The following is a 26,709-nucleotide window of genomic DNA, read 5'->3' on the forward strand; positions in this document are numbered from 1 at the left end:
CAGAACAAGGCTATAAAAATTAATTCTATTCTGTAAGTTGAACTATCTCAGAAATTAGAAAAATAAACATATTAAAATTTTCATTTGATTTTTCCAACATATTTCCATTGCTTCCTAAGGGCACTTAACATGGAATGTCCACAAACATCTGCATGCAATTTGCAAAACTACTGAAAGCTCATTAAACCTCATTTGACCCTTCCCCAGGTGAGTTCTTTGCCTTAATATTGTCAAGAACAACACTCTGCAGTTTCCTGACCTTCGGTTCCAATACCAGATGTACCTGTTTATGAATCATCCATCCCAGGATTTTGAATCTGCCTTGAATGGGAAATAAACCTTACCAAGTGTAAACTGAAAATGTTTCTCTTGTATGGTTAAAAATGAATAGTTTTTGTTGAAGACCCGGGTTCAATTCCTCTCACTGGTACAATGTATGAAGCCCATATCTGTAATTCCCTGCAGTGATATTGCTGGAATACTGCTAGAAGCGGTGTATAGCCTCACGCACTCTTCCCTACGAAGAAAATGGCTTTGGTTTTCAGAATGCTGAGTCTGTGAAGCACCTGCAGGACCGATATTTATTTGGCTGTGTGGCAAGAGATGAAAATTTAATTCCTTGGTAGACCCTTTTTCCATGCAGAACAAAGGAGGCACACACTATATTCAAAAGTCATTACCGGAGAACAAATTGTTTTCATTTTTTCTCAACCAAATTACTTTGCCATCGGTGTGTCCAAAGCCTCAGAAACTTGACTCCTCATGGAGTTAGTTGAATAGAACTTTGCATTTAAATGTTTTCTTCAGTTTTATACAGTATGTCCTACCTGCAGCAACTAAACTTCTTTAAATGAGACAACTTTTCACAGTTTACAGATGGAGAGAATACATGTCTTCCAATTACCATGTCTTGTCATCCATCACTGTCTTAATCAAGACGTTAAGATATGTGGTCAAGTCTAGGAAGACATCAAGATTGGACTTGCTTGGTCAAGGCATTAATTAGTCAAGAATAGATGTGTCTACAGTCTTGTGCTGGTCACTCCATGCTGTTAACAACCTATTAAATCTGGACATACCTAATGTTTATGGGATATTTATGTTCATTGGAGCCATTTCCAGATAATAAAATCCTCGACGCTGGGAGAAGGAGGTAGAAAACGGGCTAATGGTTGTGAGGAGAAATTGGGCCATGCTTATACAGATGGATTATTGTTGCTATAATGCGTGGACACAAGCTTTTGTGTATTAGAGGCATATGGCCATTTGTGGACAACTTTATGGGGAGGTACAATGTCCTCTTATGGTTAAATGGCCATAAATAACGAGTCATCTGGGGTTTTAATGACTCAGTGGCTTAACCATCCAGAATGAAGTGCTTATTGCAATTATATTGCATTTTAAATAAGTATCATATTAGTTTGATATTTCTTCGGTTCTGATATTGTTCCCATCTCATGTTAAAATCGCTTGAATTTTTGTTATAATCTGCTTGAACATTATTGCTATAAGATACGTGTATCAATTGTTCAAAGTACTGATGGTTCAATAGTGTGGAGTTCACTCACATTTACAGCCCCAGTCCTATTACTGGTGTCCCGTGTTGTGATACACATTCTGTTACAAGAGATGTAAAACCGTGATCTCCTAAGTTAATTCTTGATTATTTTATGGCATGTCATACAGACTAAATATACCTTAAACACTTAATCTGTCATGTGAAGTTGGCTGTGTAGAGTTGCGTCCCATGGGTATGCCATAAACCTGTAACTGTAGGTTCAAATCCCAGTTTGCCTTGATCATATTTCTATTTATTGATGCCAGACTTTGGTCATGAGTTTCAACAAAGTAATTTTCGTCCAAGAGCTACCATACTTCAGACTTTCTTCACATTGTTGTGTGAAACCTATTTCTGGTGTCATATTTCATGATATTGCTGAAATATTAATGAAAGCAGCATAGAACCATACTCGCTCACTTGCTCACTTCCGATTATATAAGTAGTAATCTTTTCAAAGTAGCATTAAACCGAACTTAACTCACTTGCTCACTGTAAAACTGTATTGACATTTTAACTCGTCAGAAAAATGAAGACAAAACAATTATTACTGATACCTCAACTTTAAATTTCACCTCGAATGGGGAAAACGACAAAATAAAATATGTTTTAAAGCATAGATAATACTTCCCATACATTGTATTCTTTAAAGTCTTAACTATTCCAATTCAACACATGCCCACAGTTAAGTATGAATACCTCTCTGACACTTATACTGATTCCAAGCTGACCAGGCCTTGTACCCATTAATGGAAGGAACCAGAAGTACCACATTTTAACATCTTGTAGTATGATGCAAGCTGGAAGCGCACTTGCACTACCTTCCTCTCTCTGGGTGCACACTCTAACCACTACACAATGGAGGCAGTCCTGTATAGGTAAAACTTGAACTGAGTTGTTAAGCTTAATGGACATGCATACTTTGGCCTGTACTCACACACTGAGCTGACACAGTGACACGTTATGTACTGTAAACTGTTCGAAGTGACTTTAAACCTGGCTTCTTAACAGGTTGACAATTAGGCTTGCAACAATTCAGTTTGACTGATCGAAAATCGAAAGTGACACGTTAGTTTTGATTTCCAATAACCGTTATCATTATTTCGATTTGATATTTGAATACTTATTTAAATTATTTCCACACGAAATGCCATTATGAAATTTTGACTCCCAACTCAAGCAGTTTGAAGCACTGAAATAAGATGAAAGGTAATTGGTTGATGCCAGGTTAATTAGCCAATTGTTGTTAGTACACATCGTCAAGTTGACAATGGATTTCATACTAAAAAGCTGACTGAGGGTTAAGTGAAATCTGATGTTTTTACTTGTATGAAGAATCAAATTGAAAATCATCCAATCGAGGATCCAAAATCAAAAATTGAATCGAATCAAGGTCTGGGTGAATCGTTGCAGCCCTATTGACGATTCAGCCACTGTCAAGAACTAACAAGTTCACCAGATCATCGCATGGTTGATTGATAAAGATGCTAAAAACTTTACCCAACAAAAAGTTGAGTATTCAATTTTCTATATTGTCACAACTTATGTTCCGTTAACGAGGAAACTTGATTAAAACCTGCAGTGCAACTTCAGATGCTCATTCAATGACATGTGGTCTTGAAGGTGATTGATATCATTTCAGTTTTTAAGATTAAAATCAGTGAGCATAGGAATTGTTCATTTTAAGCATGTTGAATGCTGTGCTGAATATTGGATGTTCTAAATCCTCTAGGGCAGGTATGATAGCTTGCCTAGTCAGTTGTCTTAACTTGCCATGCAGAAAAACCAAGTTTGATTTCTGTAATTATCACTATTTGTAAAACTCATAATCTGTCTTTCTACCATCTTGTAATTTTGAATTATTGATGAAATTAGCACAAAGCCATATTTCACTCTTTTGATCTTTGCAGTTTATAAAACTGCCATTTGTCAAGGGTGAAACATGTTATAGTTCATGTCAACCGTTTTCTAGAATTTCAAGTCACATACTTTGGATTCTGTAAACTTTATTTGATAAGTTACATCATAACTTATTCAGAGTTACATAAAACTTGTGATAAAGCATGTGATCACATCTTTAGTGAATTTTAATCAGTTTGAAAAGGCTGGTTTAATTTATATTTCTTTGTCCTATTTATATAATGATAGATTTTGCATGATACTTCCTCAAGCTACTCTGTACCTTTTCTTATTATATATATATCCTTATTAATACATATCAGCAATATTGGCTAACCCCCTGGCTTCATGTAAAGGACTGAAGTGTCCATTTCAGGTCAGCTTGTCTTCTGAGGCAGGATCAGGTTCCAAATTGTGGCAATTTTCACAAAACCCTTAGGCAAGGAGTTAAAAAGACCGGGTTAAAAATTATATCTTTGGGGAAAAAAGGTCTGCCATAATTGCAGTGATGGATTTGACTGGGTGAAACAGGAGATGCATTTAAAAGACATAAATTTGGTTTTCGTAGAGATTTTCCCATTTCCAATTCATCCTATTGTGTGTGGGAAGTTGACTTTTCATTGTAGAAAGCGGAGACTAGATCAGATGAGGTGATTTCTCTGAGGATCTTCCCTTCAGGAAGTATCACTTCTCCCTTGTCTCCATCACTTGGAGGAGTATATCTGATACCACTGTCCTACACTCAGTGCCAGGCTTGGAATGAGCAGAAGACATAGACTGGATTAGAAGAGCAGACGTGACTCAAATCCAAGGTGTTCCTTCCAGGAGCGTATCAAGTTTTGTTTGTGTTGCTGTAATTCATGGATTATTACAGATGAATGCAGTGTCAGGTAATTAGATAATGGTACCAATTACTGTGTGTGAAGTTTAATTATCAATGTGGCAGGTTTTGTTATTGATGGATGAGAAGGTCAGGTGACCCATGTCTAGTCTTCATCTTTGCACCAACAAGGACGGGACCTAATGCATGTTTACGTGGTGGTTCACTTGATTTACATGTCTTTGTGCTGTGTATGTGTGATCATAATAATACAGGCAGGATTTGTAATGGTTCAGTAAGCTTGATGAGTTAAAAGCATGATAGCTTGCTGAAATTACCATCTCGCTTCTGTTTAATTACAGGCTCCATAGATGATGGATAATCACGTCCGATAGGTTCATATAGTGCCAAGACACTAAATCATCTCTAGGTTGAATAGGGTTATTGAAAAATGTTCACGTCTCATCTAAAGAAGTAACAATGAGTTATGATTTGTGATTACACTTCAGCATCGATACTTGCTTCCCTGTTTGATCAATCCATCATATTGACTACTTAATAATCATGCATTATGTTACAAAATGTTTTGTGCTATAAACAGCCAATGTGTAAACTTCAGTCGGTTAAGAGGACACCATCAAGATTAAGTATTCACAAAAACAAAACATCCATCATGTGATTCTGACCAAAATTAGTAAGAAATCGAATAAGCAAAATTTATGAATGATTGGATTTAGATCCCTATCAGAAATAATGACTGTAAGGTATTCAGACTGTAGGATTTGTGTGTGCAGTGTAACACCTCCAAACACACATAACAGAAAAGAGAATAACAAGTATCACAGCCACATTAAAATTTAATTCAAGGCACAACTGTCATTGTATTACAATACATAACCACAACCACTCCACACTGCCTTTAAATAATAATGAGGGTCTGTTTCAAATAACTCTACTATCCAGGAAAGTGTTTCAATATAAGAAAATTCCAAATCAATTTTCATTGAAAATAGCCAGCGATAATGAGAATACTTTTAAGTGTAATTTTTCAAAAGGTTTTAACATTCTTGCAATATAGGTTTTAGTGAATTTGCATTGATTTTTCTTTCATTTGATATAACGAGGAACAAGAAAACACAGTAAGCGTTTCAAGGATCAGAATTTGGTTTAGAATTTGACTTCTTTGGTGTGAAAAATTATTTGCAGATTGTAGGTCAAGAGTTCGTTTTTGCAAGTAATCCATCTTTTTTTTCTGTAATTTCATAATGTCAGTTGATTGGATTAAACTTGAATCCAGTTACCCATGTATGCTTTTAAAGGTAGCAATTAGGATGAGACTTGAAAGCCAGCTCTTTACATTGTAGCAGAATATCCATTTGAATTTTGTCATGTAACTATTTAATCACAGTGGCAAATGGCTTACATGTATTCCTTCTGGCCTGTCTTCTGTAAAGATTGGTATGTTGCATTAACCCAGACTAATGCCGAGTCTCTGAATATATATAATTTTGATAGAAACAGATAATTCCATTTAAATTGAACAGAAGCGTCAGTAAGATGGGAGATCAGAACCCGAGGAAAATCTAGAATTGCTTCATTTAGGGCTTTAACACTGCAGAGAGAGGGTGAGACTGAATGGAAAGTCCAGTGCTTCAGGGACTGTTAGATTGACTACAGCTTAACCCTCTGCTTAGCTTAATACATAACCCAATACTTGCTTATTCCCTCATTGCAACTTAGAACAAGCAAAATATAAATTCCATTTGGGGATAATATTTATCTATTATTTGCCCAGATATATAATTACATGTATGTTGAATTACATTTCTCAAGATACCCTGTCATGCAATATGAATCGGGTCATAATTCTGTTTTGAGTAGTTTACGTGCAGATGATCACGTGAAATGTAAAATGTCTTTCCTATGAGGCTGCATCAAGTTTAAGGAGTTTTAGATAGCTCAGTGTCAAAAGTGTTGGTTTGTGGTACAAAAGACAAAGTTTGAATCCTTAGAAACGATGTGGTAAATGCTTTTCTACAATGCTGCAAGGATACTCATGGAATATAACGGAAGAAAAGAGCTACAGATATGATTCCTCAAATATACATTTGATAAGAAGACCACTGGATGCTTTCATATTGCTTATAGTTAATCCATTCTGAGTGAAGACATTTAAAGGAATCAGAGTGGTATATATCAGCTATTCAGTGCTTATATAGGGGAAAAAAAACCCAGGAATTGAGCGTGATTACATGAAAATTGATTCTTGCATTGAATATTTTTAGAACCTGTTCAGACAAACTTGATATTTTCTCTGTATGGACACTGCCTTAAAGTGTATCATGAAACGAAATGAAAAAAACTATCAGATCTGTATTACCACTGAGTGCAGTAGCACCAGATTTATAGCTTCACAAATAGGACACTAAGCAAATATTTAGAAATTCCACAAGTCACATTGAGATGGTATCAGCCTATTTAAAGCCGGTTGAAAGGAAGCCATACCAAAAGAATGGTTTAAACATTAGATACGAGAAGCTGTGGGAAGGACCTCCATTTTACTCTTATCTATTGTGTGTATACAGATACAGGCTTGCACTGCACATCCCCCTCCTGCTTTCTGGTCATCCTCATTCTGCATCTGAATGATGCTATCTCGAATTTTTTTTCTGTTTTTTTTTTCGAAGCCAGCTGATGATCCAGTGTTTCATTCTACGGAATGATCTACCCTGTGAAGAGTCTGGGTTGGAATGTCTCAAGAGCAACCTGTGCTGTGTAAGAGACTGTGGATAGGGATGTCAGGCTTTGTGACTTGCTCTGAATATTGACCACAGGTTTGTCTGATCCATGTTAAGTTATAAACAGGCTGTTGTAATATAAGTGGAATGTAGAAGTTGTTGATATATAGCTGGAATGTACTTGCGAAGTGCCAGGTTACAACTGATATTCATCAACCCATGCTTGTCATAAGGAGCAACTTGTGGGCTCATGTGGTCAGACTCACTGACTTGGTTGACACAAGTCTTCATATCCAAATTTGTTGATCGATGCTCAAGCTGTTTGACTGGATTGTCTGGCCCAGATTCGATTATTTACAGACTGCTGCCATCTTATGGCTGGAATATTGCTGTGTGCAGCGTTAACAACAAGCTAACAAACGATAAAAATGACAATAGCTTGAATAATGCTAAGTACAAACCAAGGGAACATTCCCACAGCATATATCCCAGTACTTTGTTGTAAGGGATGTCTGCCATCGGATTTGGTGGTTACAGTTTGAAATCTGGCTGATCATGTGTTTTCTTGCTCACAATGTGACCATGCTTATGCTATAAATCATAGGCTTTTCTGGCTTATCTGTTTACCAACATCAAGATTCAGCCATAACATTGCTGAACTTAACTCACTTTCCACATATTGTAAATTTTGTAGGATAGTAGGTAAGCCTAGTGGTTAAAGCGTTTCCTCATCACACCGAAGATGCAGGTTTAAAATTAATGAGTACAATGTGTGAAACCCATTTCTGGTGTTCCCAACCATAATATTACTGGAATATTACTAAAAACAGTGTAAAACTCAGCCTACTAGGTGTGGACTAGGGTAGGCTAGTAGTTGAAGCATTTGCCCATCATGCTAAAAACACGGTTTGATGCTTGAAGCCCAGTTTTGGTGTCTCCAGCCGTGGTATCGCTCACACACTCTAAATATTATTGTTTATCCTTGTCAGGGCCATGTAGACAGTCTAAAATACCATGGTGCTGTCTAGTTGAAAGAGCAAATGACTTGTGTGTACCTTTCTTCATACTTTCAGTCATTGGTTTGCCTGATCCAGTCTTACAGACCATGCCAGGATCTTCTGATCCAGTGTTTTAATCATAGGTTTTCTTAATTATGGTTTGCTTGTGCCATACCCATGCTAATTGTAAATTCAAACTAATTTCCTCGAACCTTCATCCTCATTTAATCTCATATGCAATAAATGGCTGGCATGACTAAAAACACAAACTTGAGGGGCGTAAAATACAGTTCACTCTTACAATCACGGTACTTAACAGACTTTAAAGGCATTATTCATGCTGGTAATGACAATTGGCTCCTTCAGACCCAGTGTCCTTTGTCTCAGATTTCATCCCTTTGTTAGTCAGTGGATAGCTCAGAAGTATAAGCCTTAGTTTCTGACATCTAAGATGTGTGTTCTATTCCAATATTGCCATTCACAGAGTCCATTTACTATTAGAACATTGTTGTAATTGGCATAAACTCTTTTATAGAAACCTCCAACAATCTATAAAAGATCATTGTTCATTATTTTCAACCTGTCAATCAAGGAACATCCTTTCTTCCTCTTCATTTCAGCAGATTGTTGCTGCTGAATTTTCCTCGGCAAATGTCACAAAATTTCAAATGACAGTTAAAAGTTGTCAACCATCATCACTGTGCAGTCTCTTGAGATTAGTCCATTCATCTCATATTGTCAAAATAAGAAATGTTTTAAATTAAATGTCAGAATTTTTTTTACACTGAATGGATTATAAATTGATGTGGAAAATGCTCCTTTGCATAGCCTAATTGTACCTTCCAATATTCACAATATATCAAAACTCGGGTTAAATCTCTCCCATAGTGCATTTACCAATGGTGTCTCATTAGTAAGCATCTTGTCCCAATGATGTGGGGCATTTATCCTTCTTATACTGACAAAACTAAAGAAAAAAATGCATTTTTGAGGTTTATTCAAGAATTATTTGTTAATCCTTCCAAAATTGAGGTCTTTAGAGCTTGATCTTTGTAAGTGATCTTTGTATCCCACTGAGTCTTTTGAATTGCAAATTTGTGAATATTTCAAGTGTTGTAAATTTTAATTACGAGAAGCAGTAACCTTTCCCTCACAAAATTGTGTAAAGGGTTAAAAGATCGGATCAGTCATGCTTTCTCTTGAGAACACAGTACATCAACCTTATCAAAATGACAGAACTGAAAACAGTAGGACAGTGTGAGCATGTTTGATGTATCCTGTATCGTAAATCAAGCTCACTGTGTCATCAAAGTACATTAAATTATTGATCAGCGATTGCGGAACAGTACCAATTGATCAGTGTCAGAGGCGTGTGTATTCATTGGCATGTACTTTCTGTCCTTTCACTGATCCTTCTCGCAAGAATGACAGCGCCATTAATTGCATGTTTATATGCTCACAAGATGGAAAATGCAATAAATTCAAGATTTTATTCATGGCCTGTTAGTTAATCCTTCAGTTTAGGCCATTAATTGCTCCCTGCCATTAATAAAGGAGGTTACAGAGGGTGTTTGCTGAGGGGATCATGACTGGCAAGAAGGCTGTGAGGAATTTTCGATTTCTTCTCATGGCTTTAGGTAATATTACCTCTGTATATAACGACTTGTGTTGAGTTTATGCAATGGCATAAAGCAGTAGTAATGCATGCTAACAACATTTGGATATGTGGAGGGATCGTGACTTTATAAACAGATGATCAATGTTTGATTTACCAAATTCATGTTCCGCATTCTCTTCCACTTGGGAAGATATAACTTGAGTAACCTGTGGAAACAAATCCATGTTCTACTACCTGTTTTGTCTTCAAAAGAATGTAATATTTTATGCCAGTCAGCATTGTTCAGGACAGGGTATATAAATTTACATCAGTTTGGGAGGATTTATACAACCAGGTCACCTTATAGATTATACACAGCAATGTATGATATTCCAGTTTTTGTGGATCAAGTCTGGACCAGATGAACCACCGGCTGATAGCATGATGAAGTGACCTTGTTCACTTCAAGGTGGATAAAGACACCTGTGTTGTGTATGTGTGTGTGTGTATATATATATATAACAGATTTTCTGATGAAAAACATAATTTTCTGTGTTTTTAAGTTCCACAAAAATGTCAGAAAGCTAGAACAATACAAACCAGATGCCCTTGATTTTGAAATATCAGGAAATCACACATTTTTTTGCATCTCACTGGCACCAAGGATTCATGTTTAACCGATCTGAAATGAAAAGAACGAGCCAATCACACCAATTTTTATCCACTACTCATTAATTATTTGTTCTTTGGAAAAACACCAAACCTTTTTACAAGTTTTTAAAGGTAGTGACTTTCTATCAGGTACAAGGTTCTATATCTATCTCATAAAGCCTCATCCATACCATGAAAATGTATATAAATAAATTTGGACAGTGTGAACTCTATAGAGGAGGGAAAAAAACATTTCAAATTCAATGTTATTCAAATTTTATCAGTTAATGAATATTCAGAAACACTTCCCAAGAGAAAATATGAATATATTTCATTATTGAAAACTGTTGTTAATCTTCATTTTGGAAATGTGTTTTAGTAAAAAACTATTTGAGATAATCACATGTTGGTGACATTTGTTCAGATTTCAGAAACCTGTACAACCTTTAGGTTACTAGTTACACAAGGGGAAAATATCCATTCACCGAATGTCATGGATATCTAATATCTCATTATATTATTTTTGTATGATTATTCAGTTTTGTTTTCATGTTTTCTGAATTTAATCAAAAATTTTATTTTTCTTGATCATATTTAAAGTTGATGATTGTCAGCTCTGGCCATTATGAAATGGATATCCAGAGTACATAGCATTCTTCCTTGACATTTTATATTGCAGTGAGAAAAAGGATGTATTGTCCTAACTTACAGAATGTTGCGTGATATTTTTTGTTGAAAAAGTGCCACTTCAATGTCCAGCGTTACTTGAAATGTAACTTGTCTGGCAGAGGGATTTGTCATTGCAGGAACATCTACCAAAGACCCCCCTGGGGATACTGGTGCTAAAGAGGTGCCCAGTACCTCATTCCAGTAAGATTGTGATAAAGTGAATACAATGTGTCATCAACAGAGTGGTGTTAAGCCCATTTCAAATGTTCCCCAGTCATGATATTGCTGGAGTACAGCTAAAAGCAGTGTAATACCCATCTCACTCATTCACTCGTCATCAAAGGATTGTTGCTTGGGGTGCAGTGGGCAGTGGGGTAGCCTAATAGTTAAAGCATTTGCCCACCTTACTGAAAACCTTGGTCCAGTTCCTCGCATGAAGCCTATTTCTGGTGTCCTCAGCATGATATTGCTGGAATATTGATTCACTTACTCATGGTGCAAGCTCCTCTCTATCCAGACCTGTGAAGGTCTCGGGGTAGAATAGGCCTTCAGCAACCCATGTTTGCCATAAAAGGCGTCTATGCTTGTCATAAGAGGCGACTAACGGGATCGTGTGGTCAGCCTTGCTGACTTGGCTGACACATGTCATCGGTTCCCAATTGTGCAGATCGATGCTCATGTTGTTGATCACTGGATTGTCTGGTTCAGACTCGATTATTTACAGGCCACCACCATAAAGCTGGAATAATGCTGAGTGCGGCATTAATGGCATAAAACTAAACTCGCTCACCCACTCCTCTCGAAACAGGTGCTATGACGTTGCCAAGTGGTCATGTGTTCCATAATATTGTCGAAAGGATATATTATCATGTTTCCCAAAACACCATCAGTGATCAGGCTTTTAAAGAGACCCATATTGGTTATGTAATTCCATAATCATTAAAGTATCAGTATTGTAAAAGATAATTTATTGTTAAGACAGTGTCATATTATCGGTGAAATGGAAAATCATTAGTAGTAGTAATATACTGGTAACAGTTTGGAAGTCATGTCTTCTATTACACTTGCTGTTGTCTTCAAGACTTTCCTGCTAGTCTGTTTTCAACAATGTCAGCTGTGCTTTGGTTTTCCAGCTTGTTAAATATGCTTAATTTAATATACCAAAATGGCAGCTGACAGACTTGATCTTGATGTAGGCATGATACCCTTGTGTTGCGAGGTATGAAATTAATTTCACAACCTTCCAACCCATGAGGACTGAAGCACCAACATATGGAATTCAATTTGGCCTGTTCTGAGTACAAGAAGCAGGAATAAGAGAATACATTTTTCCTTGTGTCCCGTCGAGAGCATTGGATTTGTTTAAAACCATCAACTGTTAATCCTCCATGGTTGTCCTGGTGCATGGCTATGAAATGAGGAAACTATTAATGCATTGGTTTTGGTGAAGACAGTCCTCTGATAAATATGAATGGTGTCTGTTGCTGTGATGGCAGTCCCACAGAGCTGATACAAATACTAACGTGATCCTTGTAGCTTAGAAATAATTGGAGATTGATGTGTTATATGGTTTATATCTACCAAGAGGGTATTTTTATGAAAATTGACCACAGTGCAGATTATCTGAGGGGAAATAGAAGCCAGTGCTCTTTATAGTAAAACTTTCATGAATGTTAGATGAAGGTCATATCAGGATTCCATTGTGCCCAATTTTGGCAAAATTCTGATCAGAACAAGAAGTAATATCGTTTACTATAAGAAGTTGATATCTGATTTATATGGGGGAAAAATTACTTTTATAAATACCATTACAGTGAAATTCTGCTGTCCAATGAATTTAGGTATAATCCTCATGAGGTTTCCAGCTCTAACTGTGTTGTCCCAGGAGCCTGAACATTCAGCGTATGACCCTTCCATGTATTATATGTGTACATATATTCTGTGTCATGATCTTGTTTGGTTGATGGCTACAAAGGTGTAGCATCTATAGATATGTTTGTATGGTCATACATAGAAATAGTCAAATACGAAACTTCAGAAAATGTAATTTTTAAAAATAATGAATAATTTAATAATAATGATACATCTATGTATCCGAAATGGGATCCCATCAGAAGACCATCAAATTGTTCTACCTCACCTTCGTGACAGATTTCTGCCAGCTACATGAACTGTCCTCACAGACCATTCAAAATCAGGTTCGGGCTGCCAGTCTCCATTCTTGACGTCCATATCGTGGGCCAATATTGACGCCATTACATCAAAGTCTGCTGTGGGCCCACCGCCACCTCTAATAGACCCAGAGAGACTGAAATTGAGTCCTCTTAGAAGTCTCACAGCTGCTGCTTACCATGACCAGGTGCTCACCCCTGAACTCGTTCCTTTCATGACCGCTCATGGCTCAGGTCTACATATCATGATGTTGACAGGAAGTTTCCTTCAAAATGCTAGAATCAACATCGTGGACTGGCCATAGAGGTCCCCTTTCCTTATCCAAAAGAGCATGTTTTGGATATGCTTGGGAGAAGGCTTCATGGTCTTAGGAACCAACCTCAGAATTTGCAGGTACTGGATGCTGCCTTGCAAGAGCAATGGGGCGAATCCCCAACCACGCCTTCACAAGCATCAGGCAGTCAATGAAGTGATGGTGTTTGCAGTGGTGAATGCACGGGGCAGCCATACACAATATTGAACTGAGAAATTTCGTAATTTTATTCTTGTGACTTGACATTTTGTATATCTATGTTTTGGAATGGCGGTGTAGCCTTATGGAACTGTTTGTGGCACTATCAGTGTATCGAGTACATCACACAGATCTCAGCAATGAAATGATATCAATTTAACTATCTTACCATCTCTTGTTCTTTCATAGTGCCCTGAAGAAAGAATGTGCAGTTTCTTTTTGGACTCAATATATTTTGGCATCTTAATACCTCCCAAACCAAAAATTCAATCTAACAGATTTATTGTTATAATTTTCCCCACTGGAGAAATTTTGAATTTCAAAATCTGCATAAACTTTTTAACACTTCTAAGTTATTTTGTTATGTTGGAGAAAAGACGTAAATTTGCACAGAAATCCACCAACCAATATGATTACACGATGCCATTTAGAAAGTGTTCAAATGCAACATATGTCATATTTGGGATTTCACTTTCTTAGTAAAGTACAAATTCTAGTACTTTTTTCGGTTGGGTCCCATCCGGGATTCGAACCCGCACCCTCAGTCAGACACATAATCGCCAGCACACAAAGTCAGCCGCCTAGCCCGCTCAGCCACCGCGACTTACGAAGAAAGTGAAATCCCAAATATGACATATGTTGCATTTGACCACTTTCTAAATGGCATTGTGTAATCATAGCTTTCGGCCGTGGGAGCCGTGCCAATTTACACTCATCAGAGGGGTACACAAAGTACGCAGTCTAGACTACCAGTTGTCCGACTTTCACTTGGAAGTCGCGGTGGCTGAGCGGGCTAGGCGGCTGACTTTGTGTGCTGGCGATTAGGTGCCTGACTCTGAGGGTGCGGGTTCGAACCCCGGATGAGACTCAACCGAAAAAAGTACTAGAATTTGTACTTTACTAAGAAAGTGAAATCCCAAATATGACATATGCTGCACCAACCAATATGTTTTGAAAAAGTTACGAGAAACAAAAATGTATTTTTTATGTGACCTAAGCATTATCTTTGGAGAATGTTAGTGTTTGGGGATCATGGGTGTCAAAATTTGACACATAGAGGACATTTCAATGTTTAATGCTCTAAAATTATTGTACCATACCACCGTGAGTTTGATCATGGTGACAACTGTGGTAAGAACTGATCTTCAGTAATCCATGCTTGTCATAAGAGGCGACATATGGTGGTCAGACTCCCTGCCTTGGAGGGCACATGTCATTTATCCCAGTTGCGCAGATCAATGTTCAGTCACTGGATTGTGTAGTCCATTTCTGATGCAGTGTAAAACACTCTTATTCACTCACAAGCAACATAACAGCATAGTCTCTCAAATCCACACTATAGCATAGTAGTTAGAGCATTCGTTTGTCATTGTGAAGAAATGGGCTCAATTTAACCCATAGGGTACAATGGGTTAAACCCAATTCGGGAGTCCCTTGCCATGATATTGCTAGAATATTACTAAAAGGGACATAAAACTTAACTTATGAGCTGCATAAAAGCATATTTTCTCAAATCCACACAAAGCTGTTTTCCCAACCACTTTGATACTGCTGTCACAAGAATGCTCATAGGATCTTAACCCATTTAATATTTCCCTTCCACAGCTTACCAAATATTACCAAAAAATCTGATTTGTACCAAATGGAAAGATTAAAAAAATGTTCACTTAAATGTATCATTTTTCAAAACTGTGCAATTAAATATTCCATCATGACACCTGTGTTGATAGATGTATAATACTCTATGTAACTGATGTTGACATATCTATCAACCAAGCTGCCTTACTGGACCAATTGCCAAGTTCTGAGAGAATCTCGACAATAAAATATTCATCCCTAAACATGTACTCAGCAGAAACATGTGAAAATGGACCAGATCATATTATTTTTGACATTCTTTGATGTAATGCTCTCTGACAGGGCCAATCTCATTGTCAATACATACAGCTAATGGCAGAGAGGCGGCTATGAAATTTGAATGAGGATGAGAGTACGTAGCCATTTGCCCCATCTGTTGACTTGGAGTTTGTACTTGTTATTTCTGGCTCCTGAAAAATTTTCATTTCATTAATTTGCAGACCAACTACTGTCAGCATGTTCACGAATACCTCATATGTCATTCTAATGAAAACAAAAACAGGAGGTGGATTAATTGGAAAAAAATGGACCTTCGCGAGAGAATTCAAATTAGGCATTCAATGGAAAGTGGAAAGTGGCAAATGTACTTCTGAATGGAACTATTTTTAGCTTTCAAACTCCAAATTGGACTAATTTTGTAAATGGTGCCATCGGTCTCTGATAGTACGACTAGTGTCATGTGTTCATCTCTGCTCAGTAGAGCAGAAGATTAACTGTGGACATGTTTACCCAGAAGCTCCATGTAATGGCCTGGTGATGGTTTGTGAAACTTTATCCAACCCTCTTACCTGTGTAGAAGAGATACTCGTTACAGGTAAACAAACAGTACAATGCCTCCATCTCTAGGCCATGTGTACCGGTCAATGCTTAAGCCACTGGACACTCTCTCACTGGTTCAGACTAATTCTGTGTTTGTCTGTCCACTTGTTGGTTTTGTTGTCTTAATTGTTTGACTATGATTGATTTCTGTATCCCATTACCAGAAATAATTTGGGGGAAGTTTACCTATGGTATTGCATTTGTGGATAATGTTTCTCATATTTGATGGGTGTGATTTTGTTTTGACAGGTCGTGCCTTGCTGACGATTGATGCACCTTTCCTGTTGAACAATGGCATCATTGACATGAACATCTATTCAAAGAATCAGGTAAGATTTGATTTGTCTTGCTATTTATTTCAATTTAGGTACAGAAGTGGTGTCTGAAATTAGACAGGTAAATAATTCGTAAATTTCCATAAAGGCCTGAAAAATAGTTTTTCATATTCGGAAATTTGAAGATCTGGCCATAGCTTCAAATTGATCTTCAGTAGCCCATGTTTGTTGTAAGAGGCTACTAATGGGATTGGTTGGTCAGGCTTGCTGACTTGGTTGACACAACTGCTTAGAATGGTGCTCATTCTGTTGAGCACGGGGTTGTTTTGTCCAAACTCAATTATTTACAGATTGCAGCCATATAGCGGGAATACTGAGTGTTGCTTTTATGTTGTCAGGGTAAAGATTACATCTTATTTCAAATGATCTTATAGGTTTTCAATGTGAAAGAAAGTATGGTTATCAGCCATTAATACAAATTGTCTTAAATTTATCTTAAGGAAGTCCAAATGTTTCACCTGTTGTACTTCCTTAAGCTCATCATTGAGTGACGTCAACATGTGCCAGAAAAAAATGGTTAGATACATTTTCCGATAACCAAAGCATATACTCTTTAGTTGATGGAACATTGTTGACTGTGGCATAAAACTTATTATCTCACACCATTATCATGATTGGACAATTCCTGTATATCCCATGGGGGGTAGTAAATTATTTAGTTGTCCATAGGACACAGGATTCTGCAGAAACTTCTTTTGTTTTGGAAAGGCATCTATTGCATATTAGATGCTATCATTGTCCACTAATTGTTATCTCCATACATATAAAAGTATGATACTGTTACACTTCATGTATATTAGACCTCCTTAGTGATGCTTTTGTAGACATACATTGTTTCACTTAACAATATTGATGCGTTACCATGAGGTGAGGCTTTCATCGCATCAGGGAATGGGTGCACAGGTGCCCCTGTTTAGGTGTAGACTAATGCTAAATCACTGAATATATATAATTTTCATAAAAACCAATAATTCCTTTTAAATTAAAAGGGAGCCCAGTGAGAGTGCAGTTTCAGAACCTGAGGAAATCTAGCCTACATTTAAAGCCTTTAGCATTGCAGAAAATAATGCATTTCAGGGACAGAGGCAAACTGAGGAGCTAGGGTTTACAATGAGGTTTGAGGCCATTGAGCATACTGGAAGTACAAGATAGCCAGTTCAGCCTGTTGCTGCTAGGTTCATAGTTTCATACTAGTGCAGGTTTATAAAAATGTAAGTCTTTGTGCTTTGCACCCAGATCAAGCTGACACTCCATGATATGACGGGAATACTGTTCAATGTAGTACTCACTCACCCATGTTGCAATAAATTATCAGGCTGCTTGTTTCTTTCTGCAGAAAGCTTGAAACTTTCATAGGGAAGAACATGTCTGAAACCAATATGAACTTGAAGCCTGAATCATACTTCTGCATGGTCACACAGTAGAATCATTTACTTTGTAGAAAATTTGAAACTTTAATATGTATAAACATGCCTCATAGCTGCATGTAATAAATTCTCGAATTACTTATTTTTGCTTGGCCACACCGTAAAATCATTCAGACAGACAAAATATGTCTGTATTACAGAAACCATAGATTTTCTTCAAAGTGACAGAGCCAGACATTTCAATCAAAATAATCAAGCTGCTGCGTCAACATGAAACACCACAAACTGATATAATTGAATTATTCTATATACAAAGGCAGAGGGCGTATTTAGTGCATGTGATGGCGTTATGGTGAAATTGATTAGAATGTCCCGTTACTTTGATATTTGTCCACTGGACCTTGATTCTGTGCATTGGGTATCTTTAACAGTTTTAGCCAAGTGTTCCTGGGTATAAGGGTTTTCTGTGACAACTGTGTTAAAATTGACAAACTTTATGGATAACAACTTTATCATGAGAGTGCAACGTTTCAATACAGTTTCTTTCACCATTGTCAAGCAAGGGTAGGGGAGTGGGGGGTAAGTAATAAAAATGATACATGGTTATTGTGTTTGTTGTTTGTTTGACTAGTGGCAAAGGTTGTCCGAGCACAAAATGGATACCACCGCATTGCTATGGAAACTTCTTTTCAGGGATATTTCTTACTGATGGTGATCAAGTTAGTGATATAGGAAATGAATATATGAAACTGATGGCAAAACCATCTTTTTTTCCACCTTCTTCTTGATACATTATGGTATCATGATTCTGTTCAAAAGTATCTTTGGGGAGACTTGCCCATCAGAGTTTTGTCTTTAGAACCTCAGAAACAGTGATTTGGTTTTAAAGTTTAGAAAATGTGTGTCATCTTAACTGAATGGGATATATTGTCTTGTTATCAAAGACTGGATTTGACACCAAATGTGAAATGTCAACTCAATAGAAAAATCAGTTTCTATTATATGCTGAAATTGATTGCAGGTTGTGAGATTGTAAAACACAAAGTAGTCCTGACAATGTTAGGGGTTCATTGGAATAGGTCAAGTTTTGAACTGGTCCCTAGATGATATTTGGCTATTTATAAACACAAACATTCCAAATTCGCAAGAAAATGGTTAATTCTTTCATATTTTCACAAGACCTGTGAAGGTCCTGGGGTAGAATAGGCCTTCAGCAACCCATGCTTGCCATAAAAGGCAACTATGCTTGTCGTGAGAGGCGACTAACGGGATTGGGTGGTCAGGCTCGCTGACTTGGTTGACACATGTCATCGGTTCCCAATTGCACAGATTGATGCTCATGTTGTTGGTCACCGGATTGTCTGGTCGGGACTCAATTATTCACAGACCGCCGCCATATGGCTGGAATATTGCTGAGTGCGGCGTAAAACTAAACTAAATCACTCACTCATATTTTCACAAATTGTCATACTTGGATAATTCTTCCACTGGGTGGAGTGGGGTAGCTGCATGGTTAAAGTGTTCATTCATCGCACTGAAGACCCACATTTTTTTCTCCAAATGGTGCAGCAACCTATGCTTGCCATAAAAGGCGACTATGCTTGTTGGAAGAGGCAACAAGTGGGATCGAGTGGGAAGGCCATTTCTTGTGTCAACCACTGTGATATTGCTAGAATATTGCTAAATGTAGCATGAGACTACACTCACTCACTACTTCCACTAATTGTTCAAGTGTGCTACTGTTTCATCTGTTCTATAGGATCCATGAAGATCCACGTAAGAGTTGGTCTTCAGTGACTTACGTTTAATGTAAGAGCTGACAGTAGGATTGTGTTGTCAGGCTTGATGACTTGTAGGTGCATGTGCTCATATCATTTCCTCATTTCTTGCCAAGATCGATGCTTGTGATGTCAGTCACTAGACTGTCTGTTCCAGACTCGATTATTTACAGACTACCATCAAATAGCCAGAATATTGCTAAGTGTTGTATTAAACAATACTCAAAGAAACACCATTCTATGGATAAAATGTTGACAGCATACCACAGTGGACTACAATTACAACCTTAGAACTTTGTGATTAGTATTGTTGCTTGTGTTGCAAAAGTGAAAACCATATTTCAGACAACTCTGTAGCCAATACTGCCAGAACAAGATGAACATGTTTGATGTGTGTTTAGAACTACAGCCATCAAATGCATGCACGAATCATGGCTGCTATCTTTAAATTTTCACATGCCCTGTCCAATGTTGCAAAGGTTGCACTTGGACATAAGAACAACACTGCACTTTACTCACAAGACTTCATTTTTGCTTATCTAAATAACAGATGATACTAAGGATAAAAACGGTGACATTGTTTCCAGACAGCAGGTGAAAGTTGAATTTTCTGGTTTCATCATAAAAATCAAATGGGACTTGTGCCTGTGGTTAGTGTATGGAGACTGTTTTGATATCAAACATTTGACCATCTAATAATTCCTGACTTTTGCAAACTCTGGAAGGAAAAACACTTCCAGTTTATTCAGACAGCTCTTTTTGTTTGGGAGGAATGAAGTTATATTTGGAGAAATTTTGATCACACACAAGCGAATGTCCAATTTGTTTGGCTCAAACAACTTTTTTTCCCCCTTTTGAATGCCAGGTGTGCTGAAACAATTTTGATAGTATTTACAAAATTGGTCACAAATAGGATGGATATTTTTCTTAAAGGGTCAGCCCTAGAATTCTATACATATTTCAAGTATAATAACATTTGAACCTGTGAAGTCCATTTGTTCACGAGAATATCCAACATTCTTACAGTTTATCATGAAACTCGAAATAGAGAATTAAAAACATTCCATCCCTAGGGAAATATATATCACAAAAAAGGGAATAAAATTTTTACAATTACATTACTTAACCGGATATTAAATGGCAACAGGCAATCTAGTTTCAGTTATAAAGATTTTTCGTTAGAACTGTAAAGAAAATTGTATTAAATGCTGTGTCTATTAATTCTTCTTTCAACGCAGAGTTAGTAAAGGGTTGAGAGCAGTTACATTGTGTTCGAGGACACACATCCCATGCTGAATGGCTCTGGCTGCTAATGTTTGTGCTAGGGCAAGGAATCACAATTGTCAGAGATTCGATCACATTGTAGAATCAGCGCTGCCAAGTTGTCTTACCAAAACTAATTACAGTGTGATCAGACTGCAGTAGTACTAAATCTGTGTAAAAAATACTGCTGCATGTGGACAGAAGAACAGGAGCCTAAATGAATAAAAATTGTTTGCAAGCAGTTGAGCTGAGACCACTTCACCAAACTAGTTTGGACTCTGTTCCTTTCCAAAGTGTGTTTTCACTATTCATATTGCTGCAGTGTGACAACAACCAATAATGTGTCAGACTTTGAATACCTATTGTGTCACTGGGGATGCACAATAATATTCAATCTACCAAGTTATCAACAACTATAAAGTTCCAGATAACAGTAAACTTTATAATTATATAAACATATGAGATTTTAAGCAAACATGGTCATGTATGTAATAGATAAAATAGGGGTGCATGAAAGATATGAAGTGATTGTTAAATGAAAATATTCTTTTGTATTGGGCATGAAAAATATTTGATATATATCAGCAAAATACCATACAGTGCTACGAACAGTCTGAGGTCTTTTCATCCCACCCAAATCTTTCTGTGAGCCAGAATTCAAGATTTTAAGATGGCTACAACTTCAGCATGAACGTAATTATATGGTTGAAAGTTATTGTTGACAGTAGGGTCCCAGTCACACAAGCTGTGCAAGCACTGTATGTATACACCCCAACCTGTGAATGTGGGTGTGAAACAAGCTCACCATGACTGTCTCTGTAGTATACTCATGTTCATGTGTTTCGCTTGATTGGTCTTAGATCTGAATCGCTCTTGTGGAATAACATTTTCTTCTTTAAAAAGTTAAACAAACAAAACATCTTTCCGAATGATCCCTTCAGATGGTAGAGGGTACCAATATGTTCAGTTTCCTCTCTAGGTTAAAATGTGTGAAGTATAGGTGTAATATTGCTAAAAAGGTCCTAAAACTATTCTCACTAACACTTCGTGAAAATCAAAATTGTTAATAAAGTCACCTTGTGCAAATGTACCTTCATCTGCTCTTGTTGTGAACAGTTCACATCCGATTGTGGCCAGGGTCATTGCAGATAATTGGCTTACCTAGATAGCTGATAAATCTATAGTACTTCAGCATCAATTCAGTAATGTGATTAACTTGTAGAGGATCAATTACACCTATCCTCTAGATGTGTAACCTGCAGCCATCATCCCAGATCCACCTTAAACACATTGATTTCATCCTAGTATGATTCAGTTATTGAAGGTCTTTTCATTGCCAGGTGATCGGTTCACAGTATTGTCAATTGCTTGTATCAATTTGCATTGTCCCATGTCATTTTCACTAAGATTAAGGGGTTTTAGTACACTTTTGGAAGGCGTTTACAGCTGAAAAGCATTGTACCCACTAACTTCAGTGACCTGAACTGACCCTTCACTGCTGGATACTTTAGGATTAAGCAAAATGCCTGAGTTTCTAAAGATTCATTTGATCATGCTGAGAATTGGGTCATATAATTGAACTCCTTTGGATCTTCTCAGTGAGTTTCATATTTGCTTCTGGTATTTTATGCTGTGAAAAAATTCAAATTATAAGGTTGTAACACTTTAAGATTGACTTTTTGTTCGAGGTAAAAGGGTCTGGTTCAATTCATTATAAATGCAGGCATATTTGTCTACAATTTATGTAAATGCTTTCCATTTTCAGTACGTTAAAAATAAGTGTATGATGAATGTATAAAATATCCTGTTCCATCACTAAGGATTTTACAAAGGATTGTAACCCTTTCACATAGAGAACACAGTGTGATTGACATGAACAAGTATATCCCAAATATGCACAAATACGCATATTTTATCCTATTTTTTTTTTTATTATGAATGATCTACCATTTTGTTTTTCAAGAAAGCTTTTGTCATTTTCCCACCAAGTTTCTGAAGTGATAGTGAATGTCATCCAGCAGAACTTTAATGACCCACGAAATGCCCATTTTATGCATTTCATAACCCATAGACTGCAGCTTCAATACATTTTCTTCCAGTTCCCGGATACTGCCTCTCACATCATTTACCATTAATGAAATTCAACCTCTTTACATCAATGCTATTGACAAAATGTCTCACAAAAGCTGTACTTGATCTGATTCTCCAGTTACTCAATTTGATTTCCTCGCTTATAAATGAAATTATGATTCATAACTTCTAGAATCACCAACTTCACTGAAGCAAGATGGTTCTAATCCAGTGGACAGAATGATCTAAAAGTCAAATCAGCTGGAATTCTTATTTTAGACTTAATCTTTGTACAAAAGCCCTGAGCTCTGAGCTCTGTAGGTACAAGGCCTGTTCTTATCATGCAGATGTCTACACGTCTGTCGTAAAGTCTACCGTTGATAAGTATAAAGCTCTGAAAATCCTAAGTGAGGATAACTAGATGTCTCTGTACTGCCACAATCTTCACCGTCGGCATAGTTGTCGACAAATTCGGCATGGATGAGGAGCCGATTAGAAAACTTTATTGTACACAACAGTCATGGCCAGATGGATTTGTTTTGGGGATCTGATCGTCTTCAAATAAGAGACAACACACTTTTGTTGATACATACTTTGCGCCAGCAGGCTTGAAAAGTGAATTGAACGTCTGATCAGCTCATGGTCTATTCAGAGTTGGTGACTGCGAATGTTGTCCCCGCAGACTGTACAAGTCCGATGTCATGACCTCCTCTTGGCTGGACACCATGCTGTGACATCCAGCATTGACAATGATCTTTTGACCAGCAACAAAGTGGGAGGCTTTAAAGCAGAAATAATGTCTTTATTGGCAGATGATGCGATAAGCAGAACACTGGGTCGAAGATCGTGACAATATGGATGATGTTCATTTTGGTTGCCATGCTGGGTTGAGTTAGCAATGGTGATGGTCTGCCGATAATGTCATAGTTACAAAAGTTGACCAGCGTTTGAGTTTTTATTACTGTGTTAACCTCCACAGACAAATTGGAAAAGTCGTCACTATTTTGCACAGTCAGGAGTCGAACTGATTGGTTAGTTATCATAAGGGGCTAAGTGAAAGTCGAACCAATTATTCCTTTAGGTTAATCTTATCTTGCCGACAGCTTGGTCCACTAGTTTTGTAAGGCTGTTTAGCATCGGACTGTTGGAGTTTGATAAGTCAGGTCTTGGCATCGGTTTCCTTAAACATATCTCTCTTTTTTTGCCCCCCACAATTATTTGTGGTACATCTCACCCCTGTCACTGTTATCAAGACAGGGGTAGTCAGTACTCTGAACCCACTGAGTACAAGTAACTTGTTTACAAGCATTAGATTCAGCTTTGCTCTTCTAGATCATAAAAATATGATATTGATCGTTCTCTCTCTGTATCCTTCTCCTTCCTTCTGTTTCTCTCTGGCTATCCCTTCTTCCCTCTCATTACTGATATTGCTCTTCAGTTTCTTTCTTCAGGGTGTTAGTTTCTTGTAATGAGGTTAAGATGTACTTCGGTTCATTAAGGACAGCAAGCATGCTAAAATTTCTGCAAGGCGTCTCTCTGTGCAGCAGCTCTCGATCTTGTGCATAATCAATCTACCAGTACTCATGGTTTTTTCTACTCTGAACAGCAAAACAAATGCAACTTTGGTCTTTTGGGTCAAGTTTTCAAATAGCAGACAAACTTAAATGCTTAATTTCATGAAATTTCATTTTTTGAAACTTGCTTTTCTTTAACTGCTCTGTATACATTGTGGATGTATCATTTGCTTGTCACATGTAACCTTAGGTCTGTGACAGTTGTATGTGTATGTTACGATATCTGAGTTATGATCAGCTTACCCCTAACATTGTATAATCAAGCCAAAATGTCACTTGCTGTTTTCCTATTTGTTGTAGAGAATGACACCATATAGCTGGAATATTGCTGAGTGTAGCGTAAAACAAAATCCATATTGCTGCTTGAAACTTGGTCATGAGTAAGTCTCCGCATTTCTTAAATTATTTCGTTTAATGTAGTTTAAAATGAAGTACATGCATGTGTCATAGTACCATGGGGATTACAGGTCTAAACAGCTACTGAAGATCAAGATTAGAATTTAGCTTCAGCCACCCATGGTTGTCAGAATCGGGTCAGGGTCATGTGGTGAGGCTTGCTGACTTGGTTTACACATGTTGCCACACCCCAGTTTCGTAGATTGATAATTATGTTGTCAATCACTGGATTGTATGGTCCAGACTCAGTTATGTACTTTTATAGACTGCTTTTATATACCTGGAATAATGCTAAATGCGGCGTTACACAATGTGCGTGAGCGTGCATGCACATGCACGTGCATGTGCATGTGCGTTTGTGAGTCAGGCAGTCATGTACACCAGAATAAAAAGTCTTGACTATCTGCTGGTGTGAATTGCATTTGGCACGAAGTGTGAAATAGTGCTAGAAATAGTGGTATGAATGCTTTCTGTAAAAATCAGTGACACCAGGTGTTTGTGAACATTACAGCCCAACCATGTCCATGCTGTTTCTTCTCCTTATTGTATTCATTTCTTATGAAAATTCCTCTAATATGGTTCAGACACATCTTCCCATATCAACTGTTAAACCATCCTTTCCATGTGTTGGAATTTTCAAATCAGTACAATAAAGGACCATGTGCATTCTGTTATCCCACAATACTAACCCAGATGTTCCTATAAAACAGTAACAAAATAACTGATTAAAACAGTTTCTTTCTTTTTTCTGTCTTTACTTGGCGTTCCACAAGTGAATGGGTGCAGAATGGATTTGGCATGTATAAAACCCATCCCATATTGTTAACAGATCTGAATGCTGATTGCAAAGTCTAAACAAGTATTTGTTTACTCTAGAAAATTCCTCAGGGTTGAGTGATACACTAGGCAGATTCCTTCGAAGACAAACACATTTAACTTCTCTGAAATAGTTCGTCTTTCAAGACAAAATGAGTTTTGCAGAGTACCGTAAATCTTGGTTTTAACTATCCATGATGCAATAGAAATTTTGGTGAAACAAGCACCTGTCAGAAAGTTTCATCTCCATGTCCTTGCTTGTGATACCTAAACGACAGATGTAACATGTTGTAATAGTGCCACATGCTTTCCCTTAATCAATTTTACAGTATCAGTGTTGCTTCAAACCTTCAAACGAAGCTATATGGATGTTCTTCACATTTTGTGAAACATACTGAAAGAAATTTTTTTGCAAGGTGATCTTGTTACGCTTTGTTGCTGCCAATTGCATAACACATTGTAATCAGTGGTGTTTTAAGCTGTGTGTTTAATTTGGGCACTAACCATGTACTAATGAAACTTTAATTTTAATCAAGCACTGCAAGACATAAAATGACTGTCAAAGATTTGCAATTTCAGTGAATTACAAGCTGTTGTGTTCATAAAAGCAGTCATGAATTCACTGGATGTTCTCTCCTGATTTTTATGGGCTGTTTTTAACAACACCATGGCAGCATTTCATATGTTTTCTGTTTGTGTGAGGAGGGTTTAATTGGTAGCATTTCTAATTAGAATTTAGCTTCTTTAGTGGGGTGGGGTCAGGGGTCCAGTGAGACTGTCTGGTGTGTAAGGCATTTGAACACCATGCCAAAGACCCAGGTTTGATCCCCTACTTGGTGAAGCCCATTTCTACTCTCCCTTCCATGATATTACTGGAATATTGCTATGAGTAGTGTAACACCCAACTCGCTCAGTCTTTAGAAGCTGATATTGAGACAGCATAGCTAAGGTATAACTTAAGTGTGAACACAATTTTTAGTAAAACATTGATTCCCTCACTTTAGGTATTGGGGACGGTGGGGTATCCTAGGGCATTTGAT

At 37.3% G+C, this 26,709-nt stretch overlaps 1 protein-coding gene across 2 annotated transcripts in view; it reads left to right on the forward strand.

Annotated features, from left to right (window-relative positions):
• The window catches only part of LOC137274453 (protocadherin-11 X-linked-like), a 103,396-nt gene that overhangs the window by 9,243 nt on the left and 67,444 nt on the right, over positions 1 to 26,709 (forward strand). For both annotated transcript variants that reach the window (XM_067807634.1, XM_067807640.1), the window contains exon 2: positions 16,320 to 16,399. The gene's annotated coding sequence lies outside the window, so the exon portion shown is untranslated. The remainder of the gene's footprint in view (positions 1 to 16,319; positions 16,400 to 26,709) is intronic.

This window comes from Haliotis asinina, chromosome 2, assembly GCF_037392515.1.
Source record: "Haliotis asinina isolate JCU_RB_2024 chromosome 2, JCU_Hal_asi_v2, whole genome shotgun sequence".
NCBI classification, from domain to species: domain Eukaryota; kingdom Metazoa; phylum Mollusca; class Gastropoda; order Lepetellida; family Haliotidae; genus Haliotis; species Haliotis asinina.